Source organism: Lepisosteus oculatus, chromosome 1 (genome assembly GCF_040954835.1).
Source record: "Lepisosteus oculatus isolate fLepOcu1 chromosome 1, fLepOcu1.hap2, whole genome shotgun sequence".
NCBI classification, from domain to species: Eukaryota; Metazoa; Chordata; class Actinopteri; order Semionotiformes; family Lepisosteidae; genus Lepisosteus; species Lepisosteus oculatus.
Window position 1 is genome coordinate 19378866 of NC_090696.1, and position 18873 is coordinate 19397738.

Below are 18873 nucleotides of genomic sequence, written 5' to 3' on the forward strand. Positions count from 1 at the left end.
AGACCAAACGCTGGCCGTTCAGTGTGGCGAACGCTCCTCTCCGTTTGACCCGGTAATATTGGACGATGAATAATATCGTCCGAATTCGTCTTACAAGTGGAGTTCCCACTGCTATGCAACGTCCTTTTCAGATTTCTGGCATCGAAATGCCCCCTGTTCACCTGCAAAAAAACATGTACATCTTTAAAAAATACTAAACATCAACAATAAACCACTTGTTCTTAATCGCAATTAAAAATCTGCTTATCTAGCCCAAGCGATCACCGCATATATTTGCATATTTGGCAAAGTTTCTACCCAGAAGGCAACACATTCTCTGCGCGGCTCATGTCGATTTTTTAAGTTCGTTTTCAGATTCAGTGAACAGGAGCGCCGTTGCGTCGCCCCGCGCTTTTTTCCAAGACCAGACCAGGCCCGTTCTGTCAAAGCCAACGTTTACGGTTGTGCACGGCGCTGGCGAGCACGCGCTATGTCGGGTGTGGTGCGGGTGCACGCGTGCTCTGCGGATCAGATGAGGGTTTGGTGCCGTTTGCTCAGAAGACTGTTGTCACCCCTTCTCCCCTATCTTTATTTTAAATTAACGAACAGAAGGATTCTGCTGCTATCCCGGATTCTGCAGTCAAAGTATAGAGACACTTCAGGAGCCAAGAGGTGATTCATGTTATACGCACTTATGACAGTTCATTCTGCATACATCCTGAAGTTAATGAAAAAAGGTGTACTAATAATAATAATAATAATAATAATAATAATAATAATCTTCGTCGTCATCATCATCAAATTAATGTATTCAAAACGTAAAATATAAATTAAAGGGTTTACGAAACATAAAGCACATAAACGTATTTCGTAATTACGTTTTATGTGTTTGTCTTCATTCTAAATGAGAAGTTTAGGATCCTCATCATCTCAATAGTCGAAATGCCCCGTGCTCTTCACGATAAAGCAGAATCGGTTGCGATCATTTCTGCTCTCATGGATTCCTGAAGGGTCGTGCGTGAAAAGAATCTGTTCACAGACAAGAAACTGTTCCTGGATTTCAGTGATGTCTGGGGTCGGCTGGCACATGATTCGTTGATAATTCTGAATGAGCAGGGAACAAACACAGATTTAATGTGCTGTTGCTATGCGAGAACTCTGCCCACTGCCGTTTCACGGTTTGGGACTCGGGCCTTCACAGCTTTGTCTACAGATGTTAATTTAGCTCCAAACACACGCGCACACGCGCACACACCCACACACACTACCCACTAGAAATTAAGTTTTAATACAACAGCTGTAAATGTATAACACATTACAGCGTCGTCCCTAACTCTACCCCAAAAAACGAAAGCAGAAAGCACGACGACCTTCATTCGGGTACTGCTCTGTAGTCACCGCATTTAGTCCGTTTTATTCTTTTTTACGTGACTGGAAAACGCGACGCCCACGTCGCGTCTGATTGGACACGAGTAGCGCGAGACTCCCAGCAGCAATCCACCGCGGCGGAGCGCGACCACCCGCCCCAGCGTCACTTGCCCGTTGCAGTCACGTGCCAGTCTGTTTTTTTTTTCCTTTACCTGCGGGTTGAAATTTTCTAGAAGCAGCTCTGCATCGGACGTCTTTTCTCTAAACGAATTGCCGTGAAAGCACGGCTGCAGCTATATGCTTAATCATGATTTTAGATCGGAGTGTTTTTTTTTATTCTCACTGATCGATCTATAGGCCACTTATCCAGTTATCCTATGATCAGAACGTTCGACGCATAAATCTTTACCCTTTAAAATGAGTAAAGACTCTAGTCCGCGGTAGAACAGAGTGCAGTATAACACTTTCCAATGCAATATATTGCAACCCGGTACAGCACAGTGTAATTTACGGCCTCTCTCTTCACCCGAAGCGTCGTGGAGTGTTGAACAATAAAACAGTACTCAAACTCTCGTGCCCTGTATTCAATCAAACAATAAATAAGGAAGCGCGAGCCACAACCCACTTGATATTCGGTTTAATCTTTTTATTGGTCCTGTCTGCCACCCCCGACAGGACCTGGGTTAGAGTTTCATCTCTTCACCGAGCCAGCGGCCGTGATCTTCCTTCAGGCAGAGCTTTCAGTGATCAAAGACTGAGACATTCTGTTTAGCGAAGAAAGTCCGTGCATATGTGCACTGTAAGGTAGTTGCATACACTGTAAACTGCTTTAGAGTTAAATCAAATAAACTCGAACTCATATTTATATACACTACTTTAATGCGTTGATCATAAAGCCTGAATACATCCCGTGGCGTCGCACGTGTGTACTAGTTGTGCTGGAAACGTACAGGGTAACGTTTACAACTCACACGTAAATGTTTGCTTTTACAGGCGTGTAGTGGAAGAGTTTGAAAATAATTCCGAAGGTGCAGGTAACTGTCACCAGCAGCTCACCTGTCCTGTGACGATATGCCCACACACGCATAGCTCGGTGACTTGAGACAGGCCGAGCATTACATTATCACCCAACTCCGCTAGCGAGGCCGTTAAAAGCTGTCAGCGCCACTGGTAGGAGTAAAGACTTAAGAGAGTCTTAAACTGTCACCAAAACAGGAAATTCACAAATGAACTAAATCTGTTTGACGTCCGTTTAAACTACCGAACCTATTGAGATCTTCATCACAATATAAAAGGAAGAATATATTACTATTTGTTGCAAAAATAGTCTTAAGTTTTATTCTGATTTATTGTTTCTTAGCTTCTTAAAACGAAGTTTTTTTAAAAAAAATGTTTTTATACTTACGGACTAGCCTACACGATCTGCACATTTATCCGGCAAATTTAGAGAAATACTCAGCAGTACCTGCGTGTCAAGTTTCTTGAGAAATTAACGGCGGTCCGTCGGACAATATCGTAATTACAACAATCAAAAGAGCAACTGATATTTGCGTGTATCAGTCGTGTAGAACCCTGTATCGAAAAAAACAAGAACTTTCTTTTAAGAAGCTAAGAAACAATAAGCCGAGAACAAAATGATCGCGATTTTAACACTTAGACTGATTTTATGCATGATAATATATTCTTCAGATTTATTTTCAAACCCTTCCGCATACACGCTCGGCACGCATCTACAGACATTCCACACCAACACCAAACCAGGCTTCTCGATTAACATCCAAAATCGATCATCTATAAATTGTTCAGAATCTCTCAACAATCTAAAACATATAACCACATTTTACTTTGTGCAAATTATCAGTTGTTCTTTTGGTCGCTGTAACTACGATATTGTCTGACGGGCCGCCGTTAATTTCTGAAGAAGTCCCTGAAGAAACAGGCAATTTAAGGTAATTTGACACATGTTATGTTTTTGGTTTAAAAGGTAAAAATGCAATGTGACCTTAATATTAATAGCAACAACATATTTTGCCTAATGCTAGCAACGATTCACAAGTTTTGTCAGTATCATTTATAAGCTACTGAGGTCAGGCTTTCCAAATGATTTTCTGCGCTCTGCCACCTTCTGAAGACCGAGGGCAGCTCCTCAAACTCGCCGTCATCCCTCTGCTGTGGGCCGGTGTCCGGGGCAGGGTCAGACGCCGGACACGTCTGCATATTCAGGAACAAAAACACAAGTTCCTTTGCACAGAGCAGGACCCATGCCGAATAAGCTAGCATGTTACTATTCTCGTGTGTGTTTGAGCCAGGTCTCAGACCTGAATAGAACTGCAGTTTGTTCATGATAATTATTCGTGTTTATTTAGAATAACAACACGGATAAAACGATCAATCACAGGTTAGGTGAATTTCGAAGATTGAAGACAAAGTTTGTGTGTGTGTTCGTGGGAAGGGGGGGAATGCAGCAACACAATGGAAACGTTGCCGAGGTTTTTAGAAATCTCAGATTCATAGATTTAACTTCGTCGGCAGCACAGCGAGACCCGGTTTAAGAAAACTTTGTGAAGCGACACGGTCGTCCGCTCTTCGCAAACGAGTTCGACAACTACAGTTTTTTTTTTGTATTGTTCGGGCTGGAATAATGCGAGTCCGTGTTAAAAATGAACAAAACAACAACGCAAAACACCGGCTTGTACAGAGCCCGTCGTTGTTGATGTTGTTGATTTTTTTAAAACACATTTGGCTTGCTCTTGCTGGAGAAAAGATTGAATAGATTTCAGTCTGCTGTTTTACTGCACTGCACACAAAGCTCAGGTGTGATACAAAGGACTGTATATCGAAAGAGTTTATCAGCACGGAAAACCTGGTAACACTCGCTTACTCCTCCACACAGGGTGGGAGACTTTATCTCCAAAATGAACTTTTCCGCGTTTTGATGCCTCGTTAAATTCTTTATTCTGTGATTTTTCTTGTTTTAGGTATTGCACTATTTTTATCTACACTATTATAATGTATTAATTTATAACGTATAACTTATTTTACTTGAAACGCACTCACTCTAATTCTTCTGCAAAACGATCCTTTACAACAATAAAATAAATAATATATACGTGCTGTAGTCTACACAATTATATAAACAATTCCATATATCTAATACTACACGGCCTGGAATTCGTGTAAGCACATTACAACAGGTGCGTTTTAAAGAATAATCCAACAACGATATTGTTATGCTACTTTGATTAACCGCTTGAATTTGAAATGACAGTATAAATCCCAGTGTTTAACGATTCAATCTGAGAAGAGACTTTGAAACGGATTTTGTTACGACCGTAGACAGGGCAGTTGTCTTATCGCAAAGACGCCTTACCCGTCTGTTTCTTGATTATTTCAACACAAAGTCACCGCAAAACAGGACAAACGTGATTTTACGTTAAAATAAGTTGGTGAGATTTGTTTGCACATCGCGATGATCGAATTTCTGTGCATTTATTGTTGATCCGTTACGCTTCCGAATGTGTTTTTAACTCTCCGAAAGCTGTTTTTTGTTGTTGTTGTTGTTGTTGTTGTTGTTGTTATTTTGCTTTACCTATTTATTTATGCCTAATTTATTAAATACATGATTGCGTGACAATGAGACTTTTATTTCTCAGGCGATTTTGATTTCGAAAAAAAAATTAAAGTCGAGTGGGACTATCACGGAAGATGCTGGGAATTGTTTTGCACAGTTATATATTTTTTTTTTATCTTGCCCCAAATTGATTCAAATATCTACCTCCGCGTTTGCAAGGACTATCAGTGGAATATACGGGTTCTTGTATTTGGTTTATTTTGTTAATGTTTTTTTTTTCACTTGTACAGTTGTGTATGTACAGAATAACAAAGCCAATAAAACACTTGTGAGTTGGGTAAAATAAGGTCTCTGTGTCCTTTCTTAAATTTGAGGTTTGAAGGTTGGAGCCGACAGAAGAAAATTGTATTTTTTTCCAGTTTATTTATATTATTTCTTCAATTGGTATTTCAGCTCAGAGGTTGTCAAGATGTCCTTTAGATTGGTAAGACAACGAATAGTGTTTATAGCCATAGCCATGAATGCAGCATTATATAAGTGAATGATCTTCACGTGTAGAATCCGAAAATATAAAATAACCAGACTTGAGGCTCCAGGAGAAACTTCATTTACACCTCTAAAACACGCCTTTCACCAAGCAGAGCGTAGACGGCGAATCACTAACTATTCGAAACGAAATTTAATGAAAAAAATCAGAAATCAGAACAGAACGGGTTCAATCAAGCTTGCGACTGATTTCGGCCACTCAGTTCCAGAAGGGCGCGGAGGCCTGTGCGGACAGGTCCGGATTTCCAGGGGCCGTCAGAAAGCTTGCTGCCGTGCATGCGAGACCGCCCGTGCTCACCCTCGAGAGAAAGGCCGCGGGTCCGACGCCAACGCGTTGAAAACCGCCTCGCGTGTCTAATTTTCTATATTTCTGATCAGACGAACACGGGCCCCAGTACCGCAGAAACAATTTGTCACCGTAAAATTAAACAATGTCTCTCTTATTGGCTGCCGACGGATACTCATATCACACACAGATGCAGATCTGCACGGGATTGTTTAAACAAGCTCTTGCATTTAGAGATCATTCTTTTATATTTATGGTTTCAGGAGGAGGCCAGATACTTAATGGCCCAAGTGCGCCTTGATCTATCCCCAGCTCCGTATCTCCACAGTTTAGGGCAATGCACAATTAATTCGACAACCGTCATCTACACCGCGTTGGTGTTTTTAATTTGTGCGCTGCAAAACACCGGTCGCAGGGGCTCTGTTTGCGGGATCTGACCGCCGAGCCTGAAGAGCGAGGATCTCGAGCCGCTCGCGCCCGGCTAATGTATTCAGCTGCTCTCCGATTCACCTTTCACCTCTTGACCTCTGACTCGCCTCGGGACGGGCTTGACCCGGTCAGTGGCTCTCGGCGAGTCAAGAGTCTGCATTCATTTTGCGCCAAGCCTGCACCCAAGCGGCACTTTGATAAATTATCCGAAAACATCGGCAAGAGTCATTCATTCTCATTACTGGGTACACCGATGTTTTAACAAGGTAAAAACGACATCTCTCGTTTAAAGACGGGCTCGGGTTTTACAGATGCGCAGCAATCGAGCGACTAATGTTTGTCGAATTACAATAAATAAATAAACACTGTCCCCAATATACCCCTTCCCCCCCTTTTCTAACAAATAGCGCGGGCCTGCCTATAAATCGAAATGACACGTTGTCTTTCCTTTCATATTAACTAGAATGGCCTCTTCCAATCACATCAATTACTAGGACAGCCCAAGATAAATCTGATTTTTATTTTAATGGTCAGTGAAAGAGAGGTCTGCCAGCGTGTTTGCTTTACTATCATTTTACCGCTTCGTCAGAACATCATCATAAATTCGAGCTCAGCACAGCTATAAACACAACACCTGATACCGGTATTTCTTTTATTCCTTCAGATACGCGTAGGGGCCGTTCTATGGAGATTCCAGGTCATCTTCCTCTCTTCTTACCTCCCAGAGGTTTTTTCTAAACCTTCGTCCAGTTTTGTTCATAATACACAGACTGGCAGCCTGCAAAACCGCGTGCTGGCTATTATATATATATATCAGCGTCTGATATACTACAGTCGTTATGTACAATACGCCATTACTAAATAATTCTATCTGTAAGCCCCGTTCAGAACGAATAGGTACAGTATAGAGGAATGAAGACAGAGCTATTTTACAGACATTTCAGGGTTGAAGTATTTTTTCCGATCAGACAAGACGGTGTGAATTTGGGTAGTATTAATCAGAGGGCACTGTGCAGTAGACGAGCCTTGGGGTGTCTTTCTGATTCAAGTCTGGCTCAGGTCTCGGTTGGTGCAGTTACCTTCGGAGGGAGGTAGGTTACCCCACTTGTGGAAACAGGGACCAGTCTTTTCAGGGGGCGGTTGGAACTTCCGGCGATAGACCGATATGGACATTAGCTCTGTTATATGTGGTCGACATTCTTCTTCAAGTGCTGGATAATTGTAACTGTTTAACCCTGACTGGGCGGCAGCTCCAACTTAAACCCTGAGAAACGGGTGCATGTAAAGTATATATATATACATGAATAAGTCATATTAACCAGTACGTTGTACATACATACATAACTACAGCTGTAAATACAACTCTGGCTATTATTATACTATATTTTTCATTTGTTTAAGGGCTATGCAGAAACCGAGTCATCACAAGCTTGGTTAAGCGTGTTTAATAGTAATTCGTGCTGTAGATTTAAAAAATCGTACTAGAAAGGCTTCTGGGAGATGCGCTTCCAGAGCTCTGCAAACGTCAAAGCTCTTCGGTTTGACAATATCATTAACGTAACACAGATTCTACTGCAAGTCGCTGACATTCAGACGGACGAATCCTCCATTACTGTATGGCCCAGTGTGTCCTTTCACTTATAACACATACATGACTTATAAAGTTATATTTATAACTTATACGTTTTTTTTTGTGATTTGCATGTACACGTTGTTAAACCTTTGAATTATTCGAGAGCTGCACTGTGCGTTTTAAGAACAGAAAAATGAAATGGCTACATCCTTTATATCTTTTACGGTAAATCTAAATCCGCGACACTTTCCCACCTAGCTCGTCCTCTCGGATTTAGGGTAGTTTTCCTGCCCAAAACTCACTGCTGCCAAATTGTCTCGGCGTCTGGCGGTTCCCAGTTTATGCAGAAATATTGTTTCAAGACAGAGGATGAATGAATGTACCAAAAATAAAATAGACAAATCTGCATTTGGAGGAAAACTGCCTTTACGTGGAAAAAAAACTTTCACTAAACGGTGTGGGTTGTGTCTTTGTTTCAAACTCACAGGAATTTTTATTTTGTTTCATTTACTACCCCGTTACAAAAAGTTTTTTTTTTTTGAGCAGCTCCAACATCTGAACGTGTATGTTTACAGGAGGTTGAGTTTTGCGTGATGGTGTGCTTACCGTGTGGTGCCTGCTTGTTTGTACTGGAGTTGGGTGTGGGTCGCCGAGAGGGTGGGGCTTGAGAATGAGCGAGAAAGGGTCTTTTCGGGCATTCCTCTCCGTGGCGTGTTGTGACGTCAGCCGTCCTGGACGTTCGAGTCCCAGAAGCGCTCGCCCGTTGCTTCAGGCTCTGATCCGCCTGACGTCACGAAGAGGGCTGGAAGACTGGGCTTCTGCGGGTGACCTGGGGCTGAGGCACAGACCGCGGCGCGAGCCGGGACGGGGCTCGCTGGCCTGGGGGGAATAACTTTACAGCCTCACTTACCCCCCAAGGAACCAGGAGGATAAGTATGGAAAGGATGGAGTTGACAGATGTTTTTTTTCTAACTTTTAAAAAAAGCGTGCACCAAGCAAAAAAAAAACCTATACAACCTGTAGACAAACACACAGTACCCAAAGACAAAGACAATGAATGCGCGCGAAGCGAGAGTAAATATATACACACGACACGGATACAGATTTGTTACAGTGCTGAAATGTTGAATTGGTGAAGACCCGCGTTTTCCACGAGGAAAAAAAAAAGCCTCGCACTTTTTAAATACATCTATTCATCCACATTTGACTCACACTCTGTGTCATTTTTACCCTACCGCCCGAGCTACAGTTTTATCAAGCTGTCACTCTCTTCTGCTACGTTCTGTGACTGGAGCTGCGAAGCTGCACAGAAAGCGATTCCGCGGGGGTGGGGGGGACGGCACCTAATTCAGGGGGTTTAAATTGAAAGACCCCGGTGCCTGAACGATGGACGCTCGCGACAGAGGTAATGAATCAGCGCGGTGTATCGTTCCGCGCGCACCTTCAGATACCTTGCGCATATAAATTCATTAAGTGGAAATGAATTGGCTCCGGCTGGTATTTGTTAAAGGGCAAATCACTACTTCGAAAGCTTTAGCGTCTGCTTGCCTATTTATAGAGCCACTGGCTCGCGTCCGAACCAGCCCTTGAAGAGAGGCGGCGATGAGGGATGGCGACAGGAAGGAGCCGCGCAACGTGATGATCATTGATCGAACGCGTGCATTATATTTATCGTTAAGAGGGACACTTCATAAAACAAACTTGGGGTGATCACTCATTGTAAATGAACCTGTTTGCTTGAAGAGCCGGTGGGATTCGAGGGACCGAACTTCACCATTTAAATTCTGAAGTCTTTAAATAAAACATTTCTGTAACAAAGAGGAGGGGCGCTGCCTTGTAACTGTCTTCCCTGTTTTCTTCCCGTTGTAATGTGGACCACCAGTACACGCCGGTAAGCTCCGCGGTTCGGCCCCACCGTGTCTGCGAGCGCGTGAAGGATCTTTGCTCCTCTAAAACCCGAAACGCGTGTCGGGGCGGCCCGCTCGCGCCGTCCTCGCCGGCTGCGGAGGCGCAGGCGGTCGCACGTGACTAGGAGACAAGCCCAGGTGACTCTCGAGGCCTGGAGAAGCGAATCCAGGCTGAGGCCACGTTTTCACGGGAACGCCCCTCCACACCCACACACAAACCCACCCGTCACGATGCACTGATAGCTCTCAAAGAGACCACTTCACACAGGAAAACGTGTCTGTTCTTTCCAGAGGCAAAACGCGAGAGCTCGCGAGGGATCGGGCGTTTGCGCTCCTGCAGGCCCGGACCTTCACCTCACGGCTTCCGCTGAGGGCCCGGAGGGGTCCGAGGTAAATAGCGGGAAAACTGGGGGGGCCTGCTCGGAGCTTTAGTTGTTGTAAACATGACGTCCGTCAGAGAAGTGGAAGAGGAAGAGTGACAGAGAGGCAAAAACATCGAGTTTTACAGATGCGGAGACGCAGAACGCGGGATTAGCCGTGTTATCGTAAGAAAGCATCGTTCCTAGTAGCTAAGTGAACCAGGGCTCTCGTTATCGAAAGAAGACAGTATAACAACACACACGAGCACCCTGATACACCCTGCGTATGTGACTCCGCCATCTCGGCTACACTCTCGTCACGGGCAGTGAACGTCTTCAGGCGCCAGTATACAGACCCGTTTCGCCAAAAAAAACACGCCGAATAAATATCCATCAGAGCATTTTCCTCCTCGATCCCACAGCACGCAAGCACACAAAGCAAAATGAGACCCACTTCGTTGAGACTGAAAATAATATCGCACAAAAAAGAAAAGTAATTTTGTGAGCGACGGGGTGGTGCTTTCGTGACAGCAGTAATTATCGCGGATCAATAACTGACACTCAAGAGCCAGTTTAGAGGTTATCCCCAAAAGATAACCCCAAAAGAACACACATCGTGCAAGTCCTCTTCTTTTCTTCTTATTATCGATAATAAATAATATATATATAATAAATATGAACAACTAAAAAAAAACAGACACGGAAGAAATAGAATCGATATAAACTTTGGATACGAAGGTGCTATACAAGCACAGTACAATAAAAGCAGAAAAAGACGCAGGAGCCCGGAGAATTTCCATTACCCAGCAGAGTGAAATTGGCTTTTAATTGAAAATAAAAATAAATTTGCCGCTTTTTAGTGTGTCGCGAGTACCTTGGGAGGCACTATAGATGCATCGTTAATTTTTAAAGAGTATCAAATTAAAGGACTTCGAACACTAAATTATTTTAACTTTATAGCCCGCTGTAAACCCACATCGAGAGACTTCGCAGGGCAGAACCGACAGAGATTGGATTTCGTGTAGATACCGCGCGGCGCCCTTAATGTCCACTAAAACCCCCGGCGATCGGGGCCTTAAAAATTGCGGGATTGGATTGAATCAAAGGAAGACAGGATAAAGGCACGACACCGTGAAATTAAACATCATGGTCGCAACAATTCACGAGACCCGGGGTCCCGGGAACACATGTAATGAAATGAGACTGTGAGGCGTTCAACACTGCGGCGGTCTTTCGGGACTTGTGTAGAGACCGGATCAATTTAACTGCAGCCTGGTTGGATGGTCGACGGTGTGGGTGCCGCGCTGGTGGATTTCGCTACGAAATCAAACAACAACGTTGCCGTACCCCCAGATCGCGAGAGGTGATATAACGAAAGATGGATCATAAGGTTGATAAGCTGTTGTTCGGTTCGGTAGCAGCTGTTTCCCGCGTCGATCTCGGCGCTCAGTTCTCCCCTCAAACGTTTGAGACACGGAACAGCGGGCACTTCGCTAGCAACCCTGCGTCTGAATTGTCGGTGTAGGATTGAAAAGGGGAAAATCTGGAACTAAGAATTTAAAGTCATGTTTTTTTTTTTCTCACATTAGTTAAGTGACACACGCGAGTGAATCCATTACAACGACAGAGCGTTCGACGTCGTTTTAACGCTACAGCTTCATGCTCTGACGCTCCCCACGGTCGGATGAGCGAAAAAAAAATACACGAATGCGAACTAAAAGTAAAGGCTTTATACATAAATGTTGTGCACGATATGGTAACCTCTTATGCGATTTAATCAGAATCGCAATAAAGATAAGATCTGCTAAAAGTCTAAACGTATACGGTTTTCAGCTGAACAGCTCTCAAAACAAAAGGTGTGCGCGTGAGGGAAACAGCGGGAAAAGAAACACGAGAACACGAGTGGGTTCCGGACTTTAAGGATCCACGCGCTAAGATTGCTGTTGCGCAGAGATCAGGGAGACATCTCTGACAGAAACCGGCCATCTGACCCGGGAGATGACCCTGGCTGTCGTTTTCTCTCTGGTTTTAAAAACCCAGCCGCAACACGCGGCCGGCAGCTCAGTCGCTGTGTGCTGAGTCTGTGACGAAAGACACTATGCCAGATCTCCCGGTGTTGCAGATCTCTCAGCCCTGTGCGGGACACGGTCCTGCCCATCCTTTCTGACAACGTTGATTAAACAAGACATGGCTTCACCGACGACTAATATTCTCTAGCTTTAGTAAATAGTCAACTGGGCGTTTGTCACCACAATGCTAAAAGTATTTTACAGCCTAATGCAAGTATCAAAGTTAACGTAATTCAAGCAACTTTATGTTGCAACTCGAAAAAAAAGAGTCGAGGTCTAGACTTTTTTCACCTAACGATTACGAAGTTCAAGACAACGTCATCACTACGGAGCACAGAAATGTAACCTTATGCGGTCCGTGGGACCGGTTCGGGATTGCAGAACAGCCCGGTGTTGTAAAACCCTCGCTTGTGTTATTATCGCGAGTCCGGTATACGAAGCGGCTAAAACGACGACTCTGGTGGGACTCGAACCCACAACCTTTGAATCACCTCTCACAGTGCCTGACTAGAAGTCCAATGCGCTATCCATTGCGCCACAGAGCCGCTGCGTTCAAGGAGTTTCTGAAACTCACTTAATCTTGTTATCACAACACAAAGCGTGGCTTTCTAACAAAGGAAGGAGGCGTGTAGTATCGGCTTTGTTTAAATGTTTTATCTCTGAGCTGCGCAGCCCGTCGGAGGCGCTCAGCAGACGCCATGATGCGCGTGTGTGTGGTTTTTTTAAAAACTTGCCTGCACAGTGCCACCAGTGGAGCAACTCCGAATGAGCCTCCTCACGCACGCGCACGCCTTGGTCGTCCGTGGCCTCGTGGACGAGCACGTCGCGTGCAACAAGCGGTTTCCTTTTCGCTTTCTTCAACTCCGTCTAGTTTCGGGAAGTTTTTATTGAAGAAGCAAATATCAGAAAAGACAACAGACCACGCCGTGTTGCGATTTCCCCTTTTCTTCTTAAAAAAGAGGAGATAGAGAGACATACGTCAATTCTTACTGCTGCCTCTGTAGTCTCAGTTTAATTTCAGATGTCCAAAAAACTCGCTTTGCGTTGTTCTAAAAGCTTTACAAAAGTTTTCAAGGGCAATCAGCAGTCCTCCGTGACATCACAACTAGACTTTGAATGCGCTTAATAAGCATTTTAAATGGACTAAATCACAACTGGTACGGTTTTTTTAGCTTTTTAAGGCGTTGTACTGGTTCTAGGAGCGCTTTTATTTTAATGAAAAAAACATTATTTCAACGATTTACCGGGGAAACAAAAATGCAAACTTGATGTATTGTTTTTCTTTTTCCTTTCTTGAGATTACATCGCTTAGTAATAAAAAATGCGACTCTGGTGGGACTCGAACCCACAACCTTTGAATCACCTCTCATAGTGCTTGACTAGAAGTCCAATGCGCTATCCATTGCGCCACAGAGCCGGCTGCGCAACAGGCGTCACTTTTGACTCTCAAATACGCAGAGGCGTTTCTGTTCCGCTGTTGCACTTCTTAACCGGAAGTCTCTCGTGTTCGGTCAAGTGGCTTTCCGGTAGGCTTAGAAAGTTTCGTAGTTCAGGAACATCTTTCTTCACTCCATAGACGTTTAGTTTGGTGTTATATGAATATGAAACGCTCACTGTCTAAAGCAGAAGGCGGGCTATATAGCCTGTAAGGTAATGTATTTGACTTATCCTGCCCAGTCTTAGTATCTTCTTGAGCACCACCGGTTAAATGTGTTATTTTACAGGCGTTCTAGACGTATAGTTGCGAAATAAAAATTACACTACTCATTACTCTATTCTACGAGCTGTTTTTTTTAGTTACTGAACAGATTTTAGAAAACTTTAAATAGTAAAAAAAACCACGAAAGACACGAGACACCACAATTTCCGTGACAAGCGCAGCGCTTTATTTGATTTAAAAAGGCTTTTGACGGAGATTGTATCGAAACATGAACTCTACTTATGAGTCAGCGGTTTGTTCTTGGTGCCGGCGAGTACAATGATGAAGCCTGCCCAGCTGTTCACATATCAAGAAGAAGTCAAACAAACGAATGATTATTCAGGGTGTCAGGGTGTTCAGTGGGAGTGTATGGGGGTGTCTGGGTGTGCAGTGGGAGTGTTCGGAGTGTCAGGGTGTGCAGTAAGAGTGAGAAGGATGTCAGGGTGTGCAGTGGGGGTGTTGTGGGTGTCGGGGTGTTCAGTAGGGGTGACAAGGCTGTGAGGGTGTTCAGTGGGAGTGTTGTGGGTGTCGGGGTGTTCAGTGGGGGTGTTAGGGTGTGCAGTGGTGGTGATAAGGGTGTGAGAGTTTGCAGGGGGGGTGTTGGGATTTGTAGTAGAAGTGTTGGAGGTGTGAGGGTGTTCAGTGGGGGTGTTGGGGGTGTCAGGGTGTGCAGTAGGAGTGTTGGGGGTGTTAGGGTTTGCAGTGGGGTAGTTGTGGGTGTCAGGGTGCTCAGTGGGGGTGACAAGGCTGTGAGGGTGCTCAGTGGGGGTGTTGAGGGTGTTGGGGATGTCAGGGTGCTCAGTGGGGGTGTTGGGGTGTTAGAGTGTGCAGTGGTGGTGTTGTGGGTGTCAGGGTGTGCAGTGGAGTGTTGTGGGTGTCAGGGTGCTCAGGGGGGGTGTTGGGGTGTCAGAGTGTTTAGTGGGGGTGTTGGGGGTGTCAGGGTGTGCAGTGGAGTGTTGTGGGTGTCAGGGTGCTCAGGGGGGGTGTTGGGGTGTCAGAGTGTTTAGTGGGGGTGTTGGGGGTGTCAGGGTGTGCAGTGGGGGTGTTGGGGGTGTCAGAGTGTGCAGTGGTGGTGTTGGGGGTGTCAGGGTGTGCAGTGGAGTGTTGTGGGTGTCAGGGTGCTCGGGGGGGGTGTTGGGGTGTCAGGGTGTGCAGTGGGGGTGTTGGGGGTGTCAGGGTGTGCAGTGGAGTGTTGTGGGTGTCAGGGTGCTCGGGGGGGTGTTGGGGTGTCAGAGTGTGCAGTGGTGGTGTTGGGGGTGTCAGGGTGTGCAGTGGAGTGTTGTGGGTGTCAGGGTGCTCAGGGGGGGTGTTGGGGTGTCAGAGTGTTTAGTGGGGGTGTTGGGGGTGTCAGGGTGTGCAGTGGGGGTGTTGGGGGTGTCAGGGTGTGCAGTGGAGTGTTGTGGGTGTCAGGGTGCTCGGGGGGGTGTTGGGGGTGTCAGGGTGTGCAGTGGAGTGTTGTGGGTGTCAGGGTGCTCGGGGGGGTGTTGGGGTGTCAGAGTGTTTAGTGGGGGTGTTGGGGGTGTCAGGGTGTACAGTGGTGGTGTTGGGGGTGTCAGGGTGTGCAGTGGAGTGTTGTGGGTGTCAGGGTGCTCGGGGGGGTGTTGGGGTGTCAGAGTGTGCAGTGGTGGTGTTGGGGGTGTCAGGGTGTGCAGTGGAGTGTCAGTGTGTGTCTCTGCAGGCAGGAGTACAGTATTGCTGTATGCCACTGAGATGGTGCTGTGGCGCCTGGTCTGTCAGTGCTCTTGCTGCAGGAGGCCTCAAGTGTCCTCAGCCGTTCTTTCCGGATCTTTCCAGCTCTCCCTGTGTGATTCCCGGCAGCGTCAGATCTGAGCTCTGTGAACTGCAGAACCGCAGCGAGGACAGCTTCCCCTCGTGGCCGGGCTGTGCCGTGGGCCCTGGGGGTCCGGTCTGGGCAGCGCGGGCTGCTGTCTGAGTGGCGTGTGTCACAGCGTGGGCTGCGGGTTTGCGGTCACCCTGCCAGCAGGTGCTGGACGCAGGGGGAGCCCAGTGACTGGGTTTTTCATCCAGTTGTTACTGGGGCCGGTTTCTCTCACGGCTACAAACTGGCCCACGCAAAGCTCCAAGCCCTGTGTCCATCACCTTACCTTGATGGTGAAGGTTGCATTGTCTGTGCCTTCCCCTGCTGAGAGTCAACACAGGACTTCCTCTCCCTCCCTGTGTGCCCTTGTTCTTGATGCATGCCCTCTCTCTCTCTCTCTCTCTCTCACTCCCTCCAGAGAACAGATGTTTGGGGACAGCTCACGGTCTCAGCGAAATTCTGCGAGGAAAACAAACAGCTGCACTCAGCACTTTTGGCAGGGGGGGGGGGAGCCAGATCTGGGGGGAGAACGAGTCCTCCAGCCGAGAGAGCGAGCGAGGAAGGTGAAACAGCAAGTCGATTGCCGATGTGTTTAATTACCATCCATCCCCGGGGTGACACCCTCCGCCGTGCGGATCTATAAGGAGTTTGGGCAGCACGGCGCTCGGTCCCGGAGACGCGCGCGAAACATCTGGTAGCCGAGAAGCTCTTTTCTCATCCGAGGGACGCCTCTTGCGGGTCGTCAGCTTGTCGTCGGGCCTCCGTGTTGACAAGGAGTGAGCTTTCACACAGACGCACACCGGTCAGCACGGACTGGGGGGGGGGGGGCGAAGATCTGGGAAAGCTGTGCGCGCTGCTCTTGCCGGTGCACCCCAGCCCAGTGTTCACTGGCCACACTGGGACACCGGGCACAGGGCCCCCTGCCAGAGTCGGCCGCAGTGAACCTGTGCGGTATGGATTCTCCCCCCCGCCCCTGCTCCCACGCCGTCTCCTGCCCGTGCCCCCCGGTTCGCCAGCCTTCGCTGGGCCTTACTCGAGACTGGCTTCGACCGCGCAGGGTCCCACAGGGCCAGCCCCGCCCACAGAGACGGGAATCCTTCTGGTTTGGTGTCGCAGGAAGCAGGGGGTCAGGTGGGGGGGCAGCTGTATTGTATCTGTATTTCTGCAAGCTTGTAAAGAAAGTGGGTGTAGTTGAATGACAGAGAACAGCAGGCTGGGCGGCAGGAGCAGGGCTCGGTCCTGGAGCAGGACGCTCGGCCGCCCTCCGCCTGGTTCGTGCTGGTCGGTGTACGTCTGTGGGCGCAGATCACCGTCACCTCTGTGGCCACGCACTCCTAGATCTAAATCACCATGAACGTATTAGTACAGGGGTCTGATCCCGGGCCTCTGATCCGGGGATTCTGATCCGGGGACTCTGATCCCGGGACTCTGATCCGGGGACTCTGATCCCGGGACTCTGATCCGGGGACTCTGATCCCGGGACAGTTCAGCCGGCTGTCCTGAAGGATATTGTTAAAGCAGTCTTGCTCTCCGGGACAAGCTCCGGCTCCCCTGCCACCCTGAATGGACAGAGGGATCAGGGGTACTAGTAGCACACGGGGCTGCAGAGAGCCAGTCCCGGAGGTGGTTACTGGACTTCTGTAGAGCAGGAGACAGGTGTTCAGTTGATCCAGCCACATCAAATATATTGATCGATGAGCCGGTCTATAGAACCTGGGCTCTATGAAACCACTGTGGCCCTCCAGGTCTGGAGTCATGACCTTTGACCCTGCCCTGCTCCTCCAGTGTCCTGTCGCTCCCCTGCGGGACGAGTCTGTCCGCCCTTCCTCATCCTCCCTCGTGTGTGTGTGTGTGTGTGTGTGTGTGTGTGGTGGAGGGGGGCCTAGAGGAGTGAGCTGAGACGCATGGAAAACAAACCCAGAGCTCTCCAACGCGAAAGCAAAGGTTCTCCACAGGACAGCATGCAATAAAAGGTGAAATAAAGGTTTCATTTTTAATTTGAACTTCGCAAGTGTGTCAATCACATGCCATACACAATTAGCCACCATGTCTTCTGCAGTCTGTCAGAATTAAGGGGGAGGTGGCAGCCAGCTCTGTTGTCCCTCAAGAGGAGGGCCCTGGGTTCTTCTCTAGCTTGGGGTGTCTGTCTGTGTGGAGTCTGCATGTTCTCCTGAGGGGCATGTGGCATTTCCACCAGGCAGCCAGGTTAGCCAGAATCCTCACTCATCGCAGTCATGTGACCCGGCCCCTGCGGAACACCCACACTCCCCCGCCCGACCTGGAGCTCCGGAACATTCCCAGGCACCAAGAGGATTGTGGGTAGTTTTATCTCAGCTCCTCCCTCTTCCCCAGTGCAGGTGCTTCAGCCCCTCTCTGCACAAACTCCCTGCCTCCCCCTCTCTCCTGTCTGCTTGTCCACCTGTCTCTTCATTCCCTCTCCTCTCTCCTGTCCCCTCACCTCACCTCTCTGTCTCTATCCCTCTCTTTATTCTCTCTTGTCCCCTCACCCCCTCTCTCCAGTCTCTTCATTCCCTCCCCTCTCTCCTGTCTCCTCACCTCCTCTCTCTCTGTCTGTCCCTCTTTATTCTCTCCTGTCTCCTCACCTCCTCTCTATGTCCCTCTCTTCTCTGCCGTCTCCTCAATCTCTCTCTCTCTCTCTCTCTCTCTCTCTCTCTCTCTCTCTCTCTCTCTCTCTCTCTCTCTCTCTCTGTCTGCACCTCTCTTTATTCCCTCCCGTCTCCTCACCTTCTCCATCTCTCTCTCGCTGCCCACCTGGTGGCGCTGAGTAACCCCCGTCCCCCCTGTCCCCTTCACACACACACGCTCACTCCCTCTGGCGGTCCGGGGGGGTCAAGTCACTGGCAAGGTCACTGGCGGGTCACCCTCGCTGACTCCCGTGTGGAACCGGCGGCTGGCCAATCAGCTCGCCAGGAGCTCCAACACAACCCCACTCACCCCCACCCCGCCAGCCCCCTCCCACCGCCACGGCTGGGGTGTCACATGACCCGAAAGAGCCGTCAGCGAGCTGCGTGATTGATGAGGCTTTTAGTACCTGTTTAGAATAAAGCTGTCCGCAGCACAGTCTAATTACCCCACTCCCTGGTGACGGCTCCAGAGCATAATTGCTTTGTGTTTGCTGGCCTGGTTGAGCCCAGGGAACGAGGGGTTAGTGCTGGTGGGGGGAGCTGATTGCAGGGTCGTTATTCCTGTAACGGCGATAATTACTGTGCGGCTGGGTGTGAGAGACTCATGTCTGAGTCCAAACCCT

At 47.8% G+C, this 18873-nt stretch overlaps 1 long non-coding RNA gene and 2 other non-coding genes across 3 annotated transcripts; 1 reads left to right on the forward strand and 2 right to left on the reverse strand.

The window, feature by feature from the left end:
* Positions 1-12539: 12539 nt before the first annotated feature.
* On the reverse strand, positions 12540-12632 carry trnar-ucu (transfer RNA arginine (anticodon UCU)). Its single transcript has 2 exons — positions 12596-12632; positions 12540-12575 (listed from the first exon to the last, which is right to left on the reverse strand). It is a non-coding gene; the product is annotated as a tRNA-Arg (tRNA).
* A 779-nt stretch (positions 12633-13411) lies between these two features.
* On the reverse strand, positions 13412-13504 carry trnar-ucu (transfer RNA arginine (anticodon UCU)). The gene is made up of 2 exons: positions 13468-13504; positions 13412-13447 (listed from the first exon to the last, which is right to left on the reverse strand). It is a non-coding gene; the product is annotated as a tRNA-Arg (tRNA).
* A 123-nt stretch (positions 13505-13627) lies between these two features.
* LOC138241256 (uncharacterized) lies at positions 13628-17608 on the forward strand. Its single transcript, XR_011190455.1, has 2 exons — positions 13628-13737; positions 16024-17608. It is a non-coding gene; the product is annotated as an uncharacterized lncRNA (long non-coding RNA).
* Positions 17609-18873: the final 1265 nt, after the last annotated feature.